The 11,041-nt window shown below is 44.5% G+C and overlaps 28 non-coding genes across 28 annotated transcripts; all 28 read right to left on the bottom strand.

The window, feature by feature from the left end:
- Nucleotides 1-190: 190 nt before the first annotated feature.
- trnas-gcu lies at nucleotides 191-272 on the bottom strand. The gene has a single exon. It is a non-coding gene; the product is annotated as a tRNA-Ser (tRNA).
- Nucleotides 273-410: 138 nt separating this feature from the next.
- Nucleotides 411-492, bottom strand: trnas-gcu. Its single transcript has one exon. It is a non-coding gene; the product is annotated as a tRNA-Ser (tRNA).
- Nucleotides 493-787: 295 nt separating this feature from the next.
- trnas-gcu lies at nucleotides 788-869 on the bottom strand. Its single transcript has one exon. It is a non-coding gene; the product is annotated as a tRNA-Ser (tRNA).
- A 336-nt stretch (nucleotides 870-1,205) lies between these two features.
- trnas-gcu lies at nucleotides 1,206-1,286 on the bottom strand. The gene has a single exon. It is a non-coding gene; the product is annotated as a tRNA-Ser (tRNA).
- Nucleotides 1,287-1,800: 514 nt separating this feature from the next.
- trnas-gcu lies at nucleotides 1,801-1,882 on the bottom strand. The gene has a single exon. It is a non-coding gene; the product is annotated as a tRNA-Ser (tRNA).
- A 553-nt stretch (nucleotides 1,883-2,435) lies between these two features.
- trnas-gcu lies at nucleotides 2,436-2,519 on the bottom strand. Its single transcript has one exon. It is a non-coding gene; the product is annotated as a tRNA-Ser (tRNA).
- Nucleotides 2,520-2,651: 132 nt separating this feature from the next.
- On the bottom strand, nucleotides 2,652-2,733 carry trnas-gcu. Its single transcript has one exon. It is a non-coding gene; the product is annotated as a tRNA-Ser (tRNA).
- Nucleotides 2,734-2,863: 130 nt separating this feature from the next.
- On the bottom strand, nucleotides 2,864-2,945 carry trnas-gcu. The gene has a single exon. It is a non-coding gene; the product is annotated as a tRNA-Ser (tRNA).
- A 687-nt stretch (nucleotides 2,946-3,632) lies between these two features.
- trnas-gcu lies at nucleotides 3,633-3,714 on the bottom strand. The gene has a single exon. It is a non-coding gene; the product is annotated as a tRNA-Ser (tRNA).
- Nucleotides 3,715-4,224: 510 nt separating this feature from the next.
- On the bottom strand, nucleotides 4,225-4,454 carry trnas-gcu. The gene is made up of 2 exons: nucleotides 4,418-4,454; nucleotides 4,225-4,269 (listed from the first exon to the last, which is right to left on the bottom strand). It is a non-coding gene; the product is annotated as a tRNA-Ser (tRNA).
- Nucleotides 4,455-4,600: 146 nt separating this feature from the next.
- Nucleotides 4,601-4,682, bottom strand: trnas-gcu. The gene has a single exon. It is a non-coding gene; the product is annotated as a tRNA-Ser (tRNA).
- A 346-nt stretch (nucleotides 4,683-5,028) lies between these two features.
- trnas-gcu lies at nucleotides 5,029-5,110 on the bottom strand. The gene has a single exon. It is a non-coding gene; the product is annotated as a tRNA-Ser (tRNA).
- Nucleotides 5,111-5,240: 130 nt separating this feature from the next.
- On the bottom strand, nucleotides 5,241-5,322 carry trnas-gcu. Its single transcript has one exon. It is a non-coding gene; the product is annotated as a tRNA-Ser (tRNA).
- Nucleotides 5,323-5,622: 300 nt separating this feature from the next.
- On the bottom strand, nucleotides 5,623-5,704 carry trnas-gcu. Its single transcript has one exon. It is a non-coding gene; the product is annotated as a tRNA-Ser (tRNA).
- A 342-nt stretch (nucleotides 5,705-6,046) lies between these two features.
- trnas-gcu lies at nucleotides 6,047-6,128 on the bottom strand. Its single transcript has one exon. It is a non-coding gene; the product is annotated as a tRNA-Ser (tRNA).
- A 295-nt stretch (nucleotides 6,129-6,423) lies between these two features.
- trnas-gcu lies at nucleotides 6,424-6,505 on the bottom strand. The gene has a single exon. It is a non-coding gene; the product is annotated as a tRNA-Ser (tRNA).
- A 295-nt stretch (nucleotides 6,506-6,800) lies between these two features.
- Nucleotides 6,801-6,881, bottom strand: trnas-gcu. The gene has a single exon. It is a non-coding gene; the product is annotated as a tRNA-Ser (tRNA).
- Nucleotides 6,882-7,017: 136 nt separating this feature from the next.
- trnas-gcu lies at nucleotides 7,018-7,099 on the bottom strand. The gene has a single exon. It is a non-coding gene; the product is annotated as a tRNA-Ser (tRNA).
- A 515-nt stretch (nucleotides 7,100-7,614) lies between these two features.
- trnas-gcu lies at nucleotides 7,615-7,696 on the bottom strand. The gene has a single exon. It is a non-coding gene; the product is annotated as a tRNA-Ser (tRNA).
- A 351-nt stretch (nucleotides 7,697-8,047) lies between these two features.
- On the bottom strand, nucleotides 8,048-8,129 carry trnas-gcu. Its single transcript has one exon. It is a non-coding gene; the product is annotated as a tRNA-Ser (tRNA).
- Nucleotides 8,130-8,262: 133 nt separating this feature from the next.
- trnas-gcu lies at nucleotides 8,263-8,344 on the bottom strand. The gene has a single exon. It is a non-coding gene; the product is annotated as a tRNA-Ser (tRNA).
- Nucleotides 8,345-8,477: 133 nt separating this feature from the next.
- On the bottom strand, nucleotides 8,478-8,561 carry trnas-gcu. The gene has a single exon. It is a non-coding gene; the product is annotated as a tRNA-Ser (tRNA).
- Nucleotides 8,562-8,864: 303 nt separating this feature from the next.
- trnas-gcu lies at nucleotides 8,865-8,946 on the bottom strand. The gene has a single exon. It is a non-coding gene; the product is annotated as a tRNA-Ser (tRNA).
- Nucleotides 8,947-9,079: 133 nt separating this feature from the next.
- trnas-gcu lies at nucleotides 9,080-9,160 on the bottom strand. The gene has a single exon. It is a non-coding gene; the product is annotated as a tRNA-Ser (tRNA).
- Nucleotides 9,161-9,507: 347 nt separating this feature from the next.
- Nucleotides 9,508-9,589, bottom strand: trnas-gcu. Its single transcript has one exon. It is a non-coding gene; the product is annotated as a tRNA-Ser (tRNA).
- A 481-nt stretch (nucleotides 9,590-10,070) lies between these two features.
- trnas-gcu lies at nucleotides 10,071-10,156 on the bottom strand. The gene has a single exon. It is a non-coding gene; the product is annotated as a tRNA-Ser (tRNA).
- Nucleotides 10,157-10,290: 134 nt separating this feature from the next.
- trnas-gcu lies at nucleotides 10,291-10,372 on the bottom strand. Its single transcript has one exon. It is a non-coding gene; the product is annotated as a tRNA-Ser (tRNA).
- Nucleotides 10,373-10,774: 402 nt separating this feature from the next.
- trnas-gcu lies at nucleotides 10,775-10,856 on the bottom strand. The gene has a single exon. It is a non-coding gene; the product is annotated as a tRNA-Ser (tRNA).
- Between the last annotated feature and the right edge of the window lie 185 nt (nucleotides 10,857-11,041).

Raw genomic sequence — 11,041 nt, 5'->3', positions numbered from 1 at the left:
CAATGTGTTAGCAGTCCATCGCCATAACCACTCGCCACCTCGTCACTGAGTCAAAATGAGTGGAAAGTTTTCCAAAGGAAAAGCATTGAGCTTTGACATTACTGATTATCTTTAGCAGTTACGAGGTCAAAATATGCCCCTTAACGATAGTGTATCTTTGGAAAGAGATGACACCCTTTGCAAATGCAATCGACGAGGATGGGATTCGAACCCACGCGTGCAGAGCACAATGGATTAGCAGTCCATCGCCTTTAACCACTGGCCACCTCGTCCAACGACTCACTCACGGTGAGTGAAAGTTTTCCAATAGAAAACCGCTGAGGTTTGATGTTAGTCATTATATAGTAGCAGTTATGAGATAGGTGAAAACATGGCCCTTAATGATAGTGTATCTTCGGAAAGAATAGAATCGACGAGGATGGGATTCGAACCCACGCGTGCAGAGCACAATGGATTAGCAGTCCATCGCCTTAACCACTCGGCCACCTCGTCACTGGAGACATTCAGTGGAATGTTTTCTGACGGAAAGTTATCGAGGTTTCACATTGCTGATTATTTGTGGCAGTTGTGAGATAGGGCATCAAATATCCCTAGCACAATGTGTTAGCAGTCCATCGCCATAACCACTCGGCCACCTCGTCACTGAGTCAAAATGAGTGGAAAGTTTTCCAAAGGAAAAGCATTGAGCTTTGACATTACTGATTATCTTTAGCAGTTACGAGGTCAAAATATGCCCCTTAACGATAGTGTATCTTTGGAAAGAGATGACACCCTTTGCAAATGCAATCGACGAGGATGGGATTCGAACCCACGCGTGCAGAGCACAATGGATTAGCAGTCCATCGCCTTAACCACTCGGCCACCTCGTCAACGACTCACGGTGAGTGAAAGTTTTCCAATAGAAAACCACTGGGTTTGATTCAGTGGAATGTTTTCTGTACGGAAAGTTATCGAGGTTTCACATTGCTGATTATTTGTGGCAGTTGTGAGATAGGGCATCAAATATCCCTAGCACAATGTGTTAGCAGTCCATCGCCATAACCACTCGGCCACCTCGTCACTGAGTCAAAATGAGTGGAAAGTTTTCCAAAGGAAAAGCATTGAGCTTTGACATTACTGATTATCTTTAGCAGTTACGAGGTCACAATATGCCCCTTAACGATACTGTATCTTTGGAAAGAGATGACACCCTTTGCAAATGCAATCGACGAGGATGGGATTCGAACCCACGCGCAGAGCACAATGGATTAGCAGTCCATCGCCTTTAACCACTCGGCCACCTCGTCAACGACTCACGGTGAGTGAAAGTTTTCCAATAGAAAACCGCTGAGGTTTGATGTTAGTCATATAGTAGCAGTTATGAGATAGGTGAAAACATGGCCCTTAATGATAGTGTATCTTCGAAAGAATAGAATCGACGAGGATGGGATTCAACCCACGCTGCAGAGCACAATGGATTAGCAGTCCATCGCCTTAACCACTCCACCTCGCCACCTCGGTCACTGGAGACATTCAGTGGAATGTTTTCTGATAGGAAAAAAGTTATCGAGGTTTCACATTGCTGATTATTTGTGGCAGTTGTGAGATAGGGCATCAAATATCCCTAGCACAATGTGTTTAGCAGTCCATCGCCATAACCACTGGCCACCTCGTCACTGAGTCAAAATGAGTGGAAAGTTTTCCAAAGGAAAAGCATTGAGCTTTGACATTACTGATTATCTTTAGCAGTTACGAGGTCAAAATATGCCCCTTAACGATAGTGTATCTTTGGAAAGAGATGACACCCTTTGCAAATGCAATCGACGAGGATGGGATTCGAACCCACGCGTGCAGAGCACAATGGATTAGCAGTCCATCGCCTTTAACCACTCGCCACCTCGTCAACGACTCACGGTGAGTGAAAGTTTTCCAATAGAAAACCGCTGAGGTTTGATGTTAGTCATTATATAGTAGCAGTTATGAGATAGGTGAAAACATGGCCCTTAATGATAGTGTATCTTCAAAGAATAGAATCGAGGATTAGCAGTCCATCGAACCACTGGGATTCAAAAAGTTTTCCACGCCACAGAGCACAATGGATTAGCAGTCCATCGCCTTTAATGATAGTGTATCTTCCACTGGCCACCTGATGGGATTCGAACTGGAGACATTCAGTGGAATGTTTTCTGACGAAAGTTATCGAGGGAATGTTTCACATTGCAATTATTTGTGGCAGTTGTGAGATAGGGCATCAAATATCCCTAGCACAATGTGTTAGCAGTCCATCGCCATAACCACTCGGCCACCTCGTCACTGAGTCAAAATGAGTGGAAAGTTTTCCAAAGGAAAAGCATTGAGCTTTGACATTACTGATTATCTTTAGCAGTTACGAGGTCACAATATGCCCCTTAACGATACTGTATCTTTGGAAAGAGATGACACCCTTTGCAAATGCAATCGACGAGGATGGGATTCGAACCCACGCGTGCAGAGCACAATGGATTAGCAGTCCATCGCCTTAACCACTCGGCCACCTCGGACTCACTCACGGTGAGTGAAAGTTTTCCAATAGAAAACCGCTGAGGTTTGATGTTAGTCATTATATAGTAGCAGTTATGAGATAGGTGAAAACATGGCCCTTAATGATAGTGTATCTTCAAAGAATAAAGAATCGACGAGGATGGGATTCGAACCACGCGCAGCAGAGCACAATGGATTAGCAGTCCATCGCCTTAACCACTCGGCCACCTCGTCAACGACTCACGGTGAGTGAAAGTTTTCCAATAGAAAACCGCTGAGGTTTGATGTTAGTCATATAGTAGCAGTTATGAGATAGGTGAAAACATGGCCCTTAATGATAGTGTATCTTCAAAAAGAATAGAATCGACGAGGATGGGATTCGAACCCACGCGTGCAGAGCACAATGGATTAGCAGTCCATCGCCTTAACCACTCGGCCACCTCGTCACTGGAGACATTCAGTGGAATGTTTTCTGACGGAAAGTTATCGAGGTTTCACATTGCTGATTATTTGTGGCAACCATGTGAGATAGGGGAATCAAATATCCCTAGCACAATGTGTTAGCAGTCCATCGCCATAACCACTGGCCACCTTTGGAAACTGAGTCACAATGAGTGGAAAGTTTTCCAAAGGAAAAGCATTGAGCTTTGACATTACTGATTATCTTTAGCAGTTACGAGGTCAAAATATGCCCCTTTCCAACGATACTGTATCTTTGGAAAGAGATGACACCCTTTGCAAATGCAATCGGCCCTTAAGGATGGGATTCGAACCCAGAATCGCGTGATGAGCACAATGGATTAGCAGTCCATCGCCTTAACCACTCGGCCACCTCGTCACTGGAGACATTCAGTGGAATGTTTTCTGACGGAAAGTTATCGAGGTTTCACATTGCTGATTATTTGTGGCAGTTGTGAGATAGGGCATCAAATATCCCAAGCACAATGTGTTAGCAGTCCATCGCCATAACCACTCGGCCACCTCGTCACTGAGTCAAAATGAGTGGAAAGTTTTCCAAAGGAAAAGCATTGAGCTTTGACATTACTGATTATCTTTAGCAGTTACGAGGTCACAATATGCCCCTTAACGATAGTGTATCTTTGGAAAGAGATGACACCCTTTGCAAATGCAATCGACGAGGATGGGATTCGAACCCACGCGTGCAGAGCACAATGGATTAGCAGTCCATCGCCTTAACCACTCGGCCACCTCGTCAACGACTCACGGTGAGTGAAAGTTTTCCAATAGAAAACCGCTGAGGTTTGATGTTAGTCATTATATAGTAGCAGTTATGAGATAGGTGAAAACATGGCCCTTAATGATAGTGTATCTTCGAAAGAATAGAATCGATTCGAACCCAGGATGGGATTCGAACCCACGCGTGCAGAGCACAATGGATTAGCAGTCCATCGCCTTTAACCACTGGCCACCTCGAATTCAGTGGAATGTTTTCTGACGGAAAGTTATCGAGGGTTTCACATTGCTGATTATTTGTGGCAGTTGTGAGATAGGGCATCAAATATCCCTAGCACAATGTGTTAGCAGTCCATCGCCATAACCACTCGGCCACCTCGTCACTGAGTCACAATGAGTGGAAAGTTTTCCAAAGGAAAAGCATTGAGCTTTGACATTACTGATTATCTTTAGCAGTTATGAGATAGGTCAAAATATGGCCCTTTAATGATAGTGTATCTTTGGAAAAAAGAACACCCTTTGAAATGCAATCGACGAGGATGGGATTCGAACCCACGCGAGCAGAGCACAATGGATTAGCAGTCCATCGCCTTAACAACTCGCCACCTCGTCACTGGAGACATTCAGTGGAATGTTTTCTGACGGAAAGTTATCGAGGTTTCACATTGCTGATTATTTGTGGCAGTTGTGAGATAGGGCATCAAATATCCCTAGCACAATGTGTTAGCAGTCCATCGCCATAACCACTCGGCCACCTCGTCACTGAGTCAAAATGAGTGGAAAGTTTTCCAAAGGAAAAGCATTGAGCTTTGACATTACTGATTATCTTTAGCAGTTACGAGGTCAAAATATGCCCCTTAACGATAGTGTATCTTTGGAAAGAGATGACACCCTTTGCAAATGCAATCGACGAGGATGGGATTCGAACCCACGCGTGCAGAGCACAATGGATTAGCAGTCCATCGCCTTAACCACTCGGCCACCTCGTCAATGGGCACATTGAGTGAAATGTTTTCCAATAGAAAACCGCTGAGGTTTGATGTTAGTCATTATATAGTAGCAGTTATGAGATAGGTGAAAACATGGCCCTTAATGATAGTGTATCTTCGAAAGAATAGAATCGGAGGGATTCAACCCACGCGCAGAGCACAATGGATTAGCAGTCCATCGCCTTTAACCACTCGGCCACCTCGTCAAATCAGTGAGTGAAAGTTTTCCAAAGGAAAAGCATTGAGGTTTGATGTTACTGATTATCTTTAGCAGTTACGAGGTGAAAAATATGGCCCTTAATGATAGTGTATCTTTGGAAAGAGATGACACCCTTTGAAATGCAATCGACGAGGATGGGATTCAACCCACGCGCAGCAGAGCACAATGGATTAGCAGTCCATCGCCTTAACCACTCGGCCACCTCGTCAACGACTCACGGTGAGTGAAAGTTTTCCAATAGAAAACCGCTGAGGTTTGATGTTAGTCATATAGTAGCAGTTATGAGATAGGTGAAAACATGGCCCTTAATGATAGTGTATCTTCGGAAAGAATAGAATCGACGAGGATGGGATTCGAACCCACGCGTGCAGAGCACAATGGATTAGCAGTCCATCGCCTTAAACCACTGGCCACCTCGTCACTGGACATTCACATTCAGTGGAATGTTTTCTGACGGAAAGTTATCGAGGTTTCACATTGCTGATTATTTGTGGCAGTTGTGAGATAGGGCATCAAATATCCCTAGCACAATGTGTTAGCAGTCCATCGCCATAACCACTCGGCCACCTCGTCACTGAGTCACAATGAGTGGAAAGTTTTCCAAAGGAAAAGCATTGAGCTTTGACATTACTGATTATCTTTAGGAGTTACGAGGTAAAAAATATGCCCCTTAACGATACTGTATCTTTGGAAAGAGATGACACCCTTTGCAAATGCAATCGACGAGGATGGGATTCGAACCCACGCGTGCAGAGCACAATGGATTAGCAGTCCATCGCCTTAACCACTCGGCCACCTCGTCAACGACTCACGGTGAGTGAAAGTTTTCCAATAGAAAACCGCTGAGGTTTGATGTTAGTCATTATATAGTAGCAGTTATGAGATAGGTGAAAACATGGCCCTTAATGATAGTGTATCTTCGGAAAGAATAGAATCGACGAGGATGGGATTCGAACCCACGCGTGCAGAGCACAATGGATTAGCAGTCCATCGCCTTAACCACTCCACCTCGCCACCTCGGAATGTTTTCTGAAAGTTTTCCAATAGAAAACCTCTGAGGTTTGATGTTAGTCATATAGTAGCAGTTATGAGATAGGTGAAAACATGGCCCTTAATGATAGTGTATCTTCAAAAAGAATAGAATCGACGAGGATGGGATTCGAACCCACGCGTGCAGAGCACAATGGATTAGCAGTCCATCGCCTTAACCACTCGGCCACCTCGTCACTGGAGACATTCAGTGGAATGTTTTCTGACGGAAAGTTATCGAGGTTTCACATTGCTGATTATTTGTGGCAGTTGTGAGATAGGGCATCAAATATCCCTAGCACAATGTGTTAGCAGTCCATCGCCATAACCACTCGGCCACCTCGTCACTGAGTCAAAATGCAAGGAAAGTTTTCCAAAGGAAAAGCATTGAGCTTTGACATTACTGATTATCTTTAGCAGTTACAAGGTCAAAATATGCCCCTTAACGATACTGTATCTTTGGAAAGAGATGACACCCTTTGCAAATGCAATCGACGAGGATGGGATTCGAACCCACGCGTGCAGAGCACAATGGATTAGCAGTCCATCGCCTTAACCACTCGGCCACCTCGTCACTGGAGACATTCAGTGGAATGTTTTCTGACGGAAAGTTATCGAGGTTTCACATTGCTGATTATTTGTGGCAGTTGTGAGATAGGGCATCAAATATCCCTAGCACAAATGTGTTAGCAGTCCATCGCCATAACCACTGCCCACCTCGCCACTGAGTCAAAATGAGTGGAAAGTTTTCCAAAGGAAAAGCATTGAGCTTTGACATTACTGATTATCTTTAGCAGTTACGAGGTCAAAATATGCCCCTTAACGATACTGTATCTTTGGAAAGAGATGACACCCTTTGCAAATGCAATCGACGAGGATGGGATTCGAACCCACGCGTGCAGAGCACAATGGATTAGCAGTCCATCGCCTTAACCACTCGCCACCTCGTCCAACGACTCACACGGTGAGTGAAAGTTTTCCAATAGAAAACCGCTGAGGTTTGATGTTAGTCATTATATAGTAGCAGTTATGAGATAGGTGAAAACATGGCCCTTAATGATAGTGTATCTTCGGAAAGAATAGAATCGACGAGGATGGGATTCGAACCCACGCGAGCAGAGCACAATGGATTAGCAGTCCATCGCCTTTAACCACTCGCCACCTCGGCGACTCACGGTGAGTGAAAGTTTTCCAATAGAAAACCTCTGAGGTTTGATGTTAGTCATGTTATATATAGTAGCAGTTATGAGATAGGTGAAAACATGGCCCTTAATGATAGTGTATCTTCAAAAGAATAGAATCGACGAGGATGGGATTCAAACCACGCGCAGAGCACACAATGGATTAGCAGTCCATCGCCTTTAACCACTCGGCCACCTCGTCCACTGGAGACATTCAGTGGAATGTTTTCTGACGGAAAGTTATCGAGGTTTCACATTGCTGATTATTTGTGGCAGTTGTGAGATAGGGCATCAAATATCCCTAGCACAATGTGTTAGCAGTCCATCGCCATAACCACTCGGCCACCTCGTCACTGAGTCAAAATGAGTGGAAAGTTTTCCAAAGGAAAAGCATTGAGCTTTGACATTACTGATTATCTTTAGCAGTTACGAGGTCAAAAAATATGCCCCTTAACGATAGTGTATCTTTGGAAAGAGATGACACCCTTTTTGCAAATGCAATCGACGAGGATGGGATTCGAACCCACGCTGCAGAGCACAATGGATTAGCAGTCCATCGCCTTTAACCACTCGGCCACCTCGTCAACGACTCACGGTGAGGAAAGTTTCAGTGGAATGTTTTGATGTTAGTCATATAGTAGAAGTTATTATGAGATAGGTTTCAAACATTGCTGATTATTTGTGGCAGAATCGACGAGGATTGTGAGATAGGGCATCAAATATCCCAAGCACAATGTGTTAGCAGTCCATCGCCATAACCACTTGTGGCGGCCACCTCGTCACTGAGTCAAAATGAGTGGAAAAAGTTTTCCAAAGGAAAAGCATTGAGCTTTGACATTACTGATTATCTTTAGCAGTTACGGTCAAAATAAATATGCCCCTTTTGGAACGATACTGTATCTTTGGAAAGAGATGACACCCTTTGCAAATGCAATCGACGAGGATGGGATTCGAACCCACGCGTGCAGAGCACAATGGATTAGCAGTCCATCGCCTTAACCACTCGGCCACCTCGTCAACGACTCACGGTGAGTGAAAGTTTTCCAATAGAAAACCGCTGAGGTTTGATGTTAGTCATTATATAGTAGCAGTTATGAGATAGGTGAAAACATGGCCCTTAATGATAGTGTATCTTCGGAAAGAATAGAATCGACGAGGATGGGATTCGAACCCACGCGTGCAGAGCACAATGGATTAGCAGTCCATCGCCTTAACCACTCGGCCACCTCGTCAACGACTCACGGTGAGTGAAAGTTTTCCAATAGAAAAGCGCTGAGGTTTGATGTTAGTCATTATATAGTAGCAGTTATGAGATAGGTGAAAACATGGCCCTTAATGATAGTGTATCTTCGGAAAGAATAGAATCGACGAGGATGGGATTCGAACCCACGCCGCAGCAGAGCACAATGGATTAGCAGTCCATCGCCTTTAACCACTCGCCACCTCGCCACCTCGCCACTGGAGACATTCAGTGGAATGTTTTCTGACGGAAAGTTATCGAGGTTTCACATTGCTGATTATTTGTGGCAGTTGTGAGATAGGGCATCAAATATCCCTAGCACAATGTGTTAGCAGTCCATCGCCATAACCACTCGGCCACCTCGTCACTGAGTCAAAATGCGTGGAAAGTTTTCCAAAGGAAAAGCATTGAGCTTTGACATTACTGATTATCTTTAGCAGTTACAAGGTCAAAATATGCCCCTTAACGATACTGTATCTTTGGAAAGAGATGACATCCTTTGCAAATGCAATCGACGAGGATGGGATTCGAACCCACGCGTGCAGAGCACAATGGATTAGCAGTCCATCGCCTTAACCACTCGGCCACCTCGTCAACGACTCACGGTGAGTGAAAGTTTTCCAATAGAAAACCGCTGAGGTTTGATGTTAGTCATTATATAGTAGCAGTTATGAGATAGGTGAAAACATGGCCCTTAATGATAGTGTATCTTCGGAAAGAATAGAATCGACGAGGATGGGATTCGAACCCACGCGAGCAGAGCACAATGGATTAGCAGTCCATCGCCTTAACCACTCGCCACCTCGTCACTGGAGACATTCAGTGAAAGTTTTCCAATAGGAATGTTTTTGATGTTAGTCATATATAGTAGCAGTTATGAAAACATGGCCCTCGATAGGTTTCTTCACATTGCTGATTATTTGTGGCAGTTGTGAGATAGGGCATCAAATATCCCTAGCACAATGTGTTAGCAGTCCATCGCCATAACCACCTTGTGACCCTCGGCCACTGAGTCAAAATGAGTGGAAAGTTTTCCAAAGGAAAAGCATTGAGCTTTGACATTACTGATTATCTTTAGCAGTTACGAGGTCAAAATATGCCCCTTAACGATAGTGTATCTTTGGAAAGAGATGACACCCTTTTAGCAAATGCAATCGACGAGGATGGGATTCGAAACCCACGCGTGCAGAGCACAATGGATTAGCAGTCCATCGCCTTAACCACTGGCCACCTCGTCCATCGCCAACCACTCGACTCACTCACGGTGAGTGAAAGTTTTCCAATAGAAAACCGCTGAGGTTTGATGTTAGTCATTATATAGTAGCAGTTATGAGATAGGTGAAAACATGGCCCTTAATGATAGTGTATCTTCGGAAAGAATAGAATCGACGAGGATGGGATTCGAACCCACGCGTGCAGAGCACAATGGATTAGCAGTCCATCGCCTTAACCATCCACCTCGCACTGGAGCATTCAATGGAATGTTTTCTGAAAGTTAGCAGTTTCCATTGCTGATTATTTGTGGCAGTTGTGAGATAACCCTACTGCAGTCCATCCCATAACCACTGACCTCGTGAGTCAAAATGAGTGGAAAGTTTTCCAAAGGAAAAGCATTGAGCTTTGACATTACTGATTATCTTTAGCAGTTACAAGGTCAAAATATGCCCCTTAACGATACTGTATCTTTGGAAAGAGATGACATCCTTTGCAAATGCAATCGACGAGGATGGGATTCGAACCCACGCGTGCAGAGCACAATGGATTAGCAGTCCATCGCCTTAACCACTCGGCCACCTCCATCGCCAAACCACTCACGGTGAGTGAAAGTTTTCCAATAGAAAAGCGCTGAGGTTTGATGTTAGTCATTATATAGTAGCAGTTATGAGATAGGTGAAAACATGGCCCTTAATGATAGTGTATCTTCGGAAAGAATAGAATCGACGAGGATGGGATTCGAACCCACGCGTGCAGAGCACAATGGATTAGCAGTCCATCGCCTTAACCACTCGGCCACCTCGTCCAACGACTCACATTGAGTGAAAGTTTTCCAATAGAAAACCTTATGAGGTTTGATGTTAGTCATATAGTAGCAGTTATGAGATAGGTGAAAACATGGCCCTTAATGATAGTGTATCTTCGGAAAGAATAGAAGCGACGAGGATGGGATTCGAACCCACGTGCAGAGCACAATGGATTAGCAGTCCAGCACAATGGATTAGCAGTCCATCGCCATAACCACTGTGTTAGCGGCCACCTAACCACTCGGCCACCTCGTCACTGAGTCAAAATGCAAGGAAAGTTTTCCAAAGGAAAAGCATTGAGCTTTGACATTACTGATTATCTTTAGCAGTTACAAGGTCAAAATATGCCCCTTAACGATACTGTATCTTTGGAAAGAGATGACATCCTTTGCAAATGCAATCGACGAGGATGGGATTCGAACCCACGCGTGCAGAGCACAATGGATTAGCAGTCCATCGCCTTAACCACTCGGCCACCTCGTCAACGACTCACGGTGAGTGAAAGTTTTCCAATAGAAAAGCGCTGAGGTTTGATGTTAGTCATTATATAGTAGCAGTTATGAGATAGGTGAAAACATGGCCCTTAATGATAGTGTATCTTCGGAAAGAATAGAATCGACGAGGATGGGATTCGAACCCACGCGTGCAGAGCACAATGGATTAGCAGT

This window comes from Alosa alosa, unplaced genomic scaffold, assembly GCF_017589495.1.
Source record: "Alosa alosa isolate M-15738 ecotype Scorff River unplaced genomic scaffold, AALO_Geno_1.1 AALO_1.0_unplaced_493, whole genome shotgun sequence".
Taxonomy (NCBI): domain Eukaryota; kingdom Metazoa; phylum Chordata; class Actinopteri; order Clupeiformes; family Clupeidae; genus Alosa; species Alosa alosa.
Note: the sequence above shows the minus strand (reverse complement) of the source record. Positions and strands in the feature narration are given on the sequence as shown.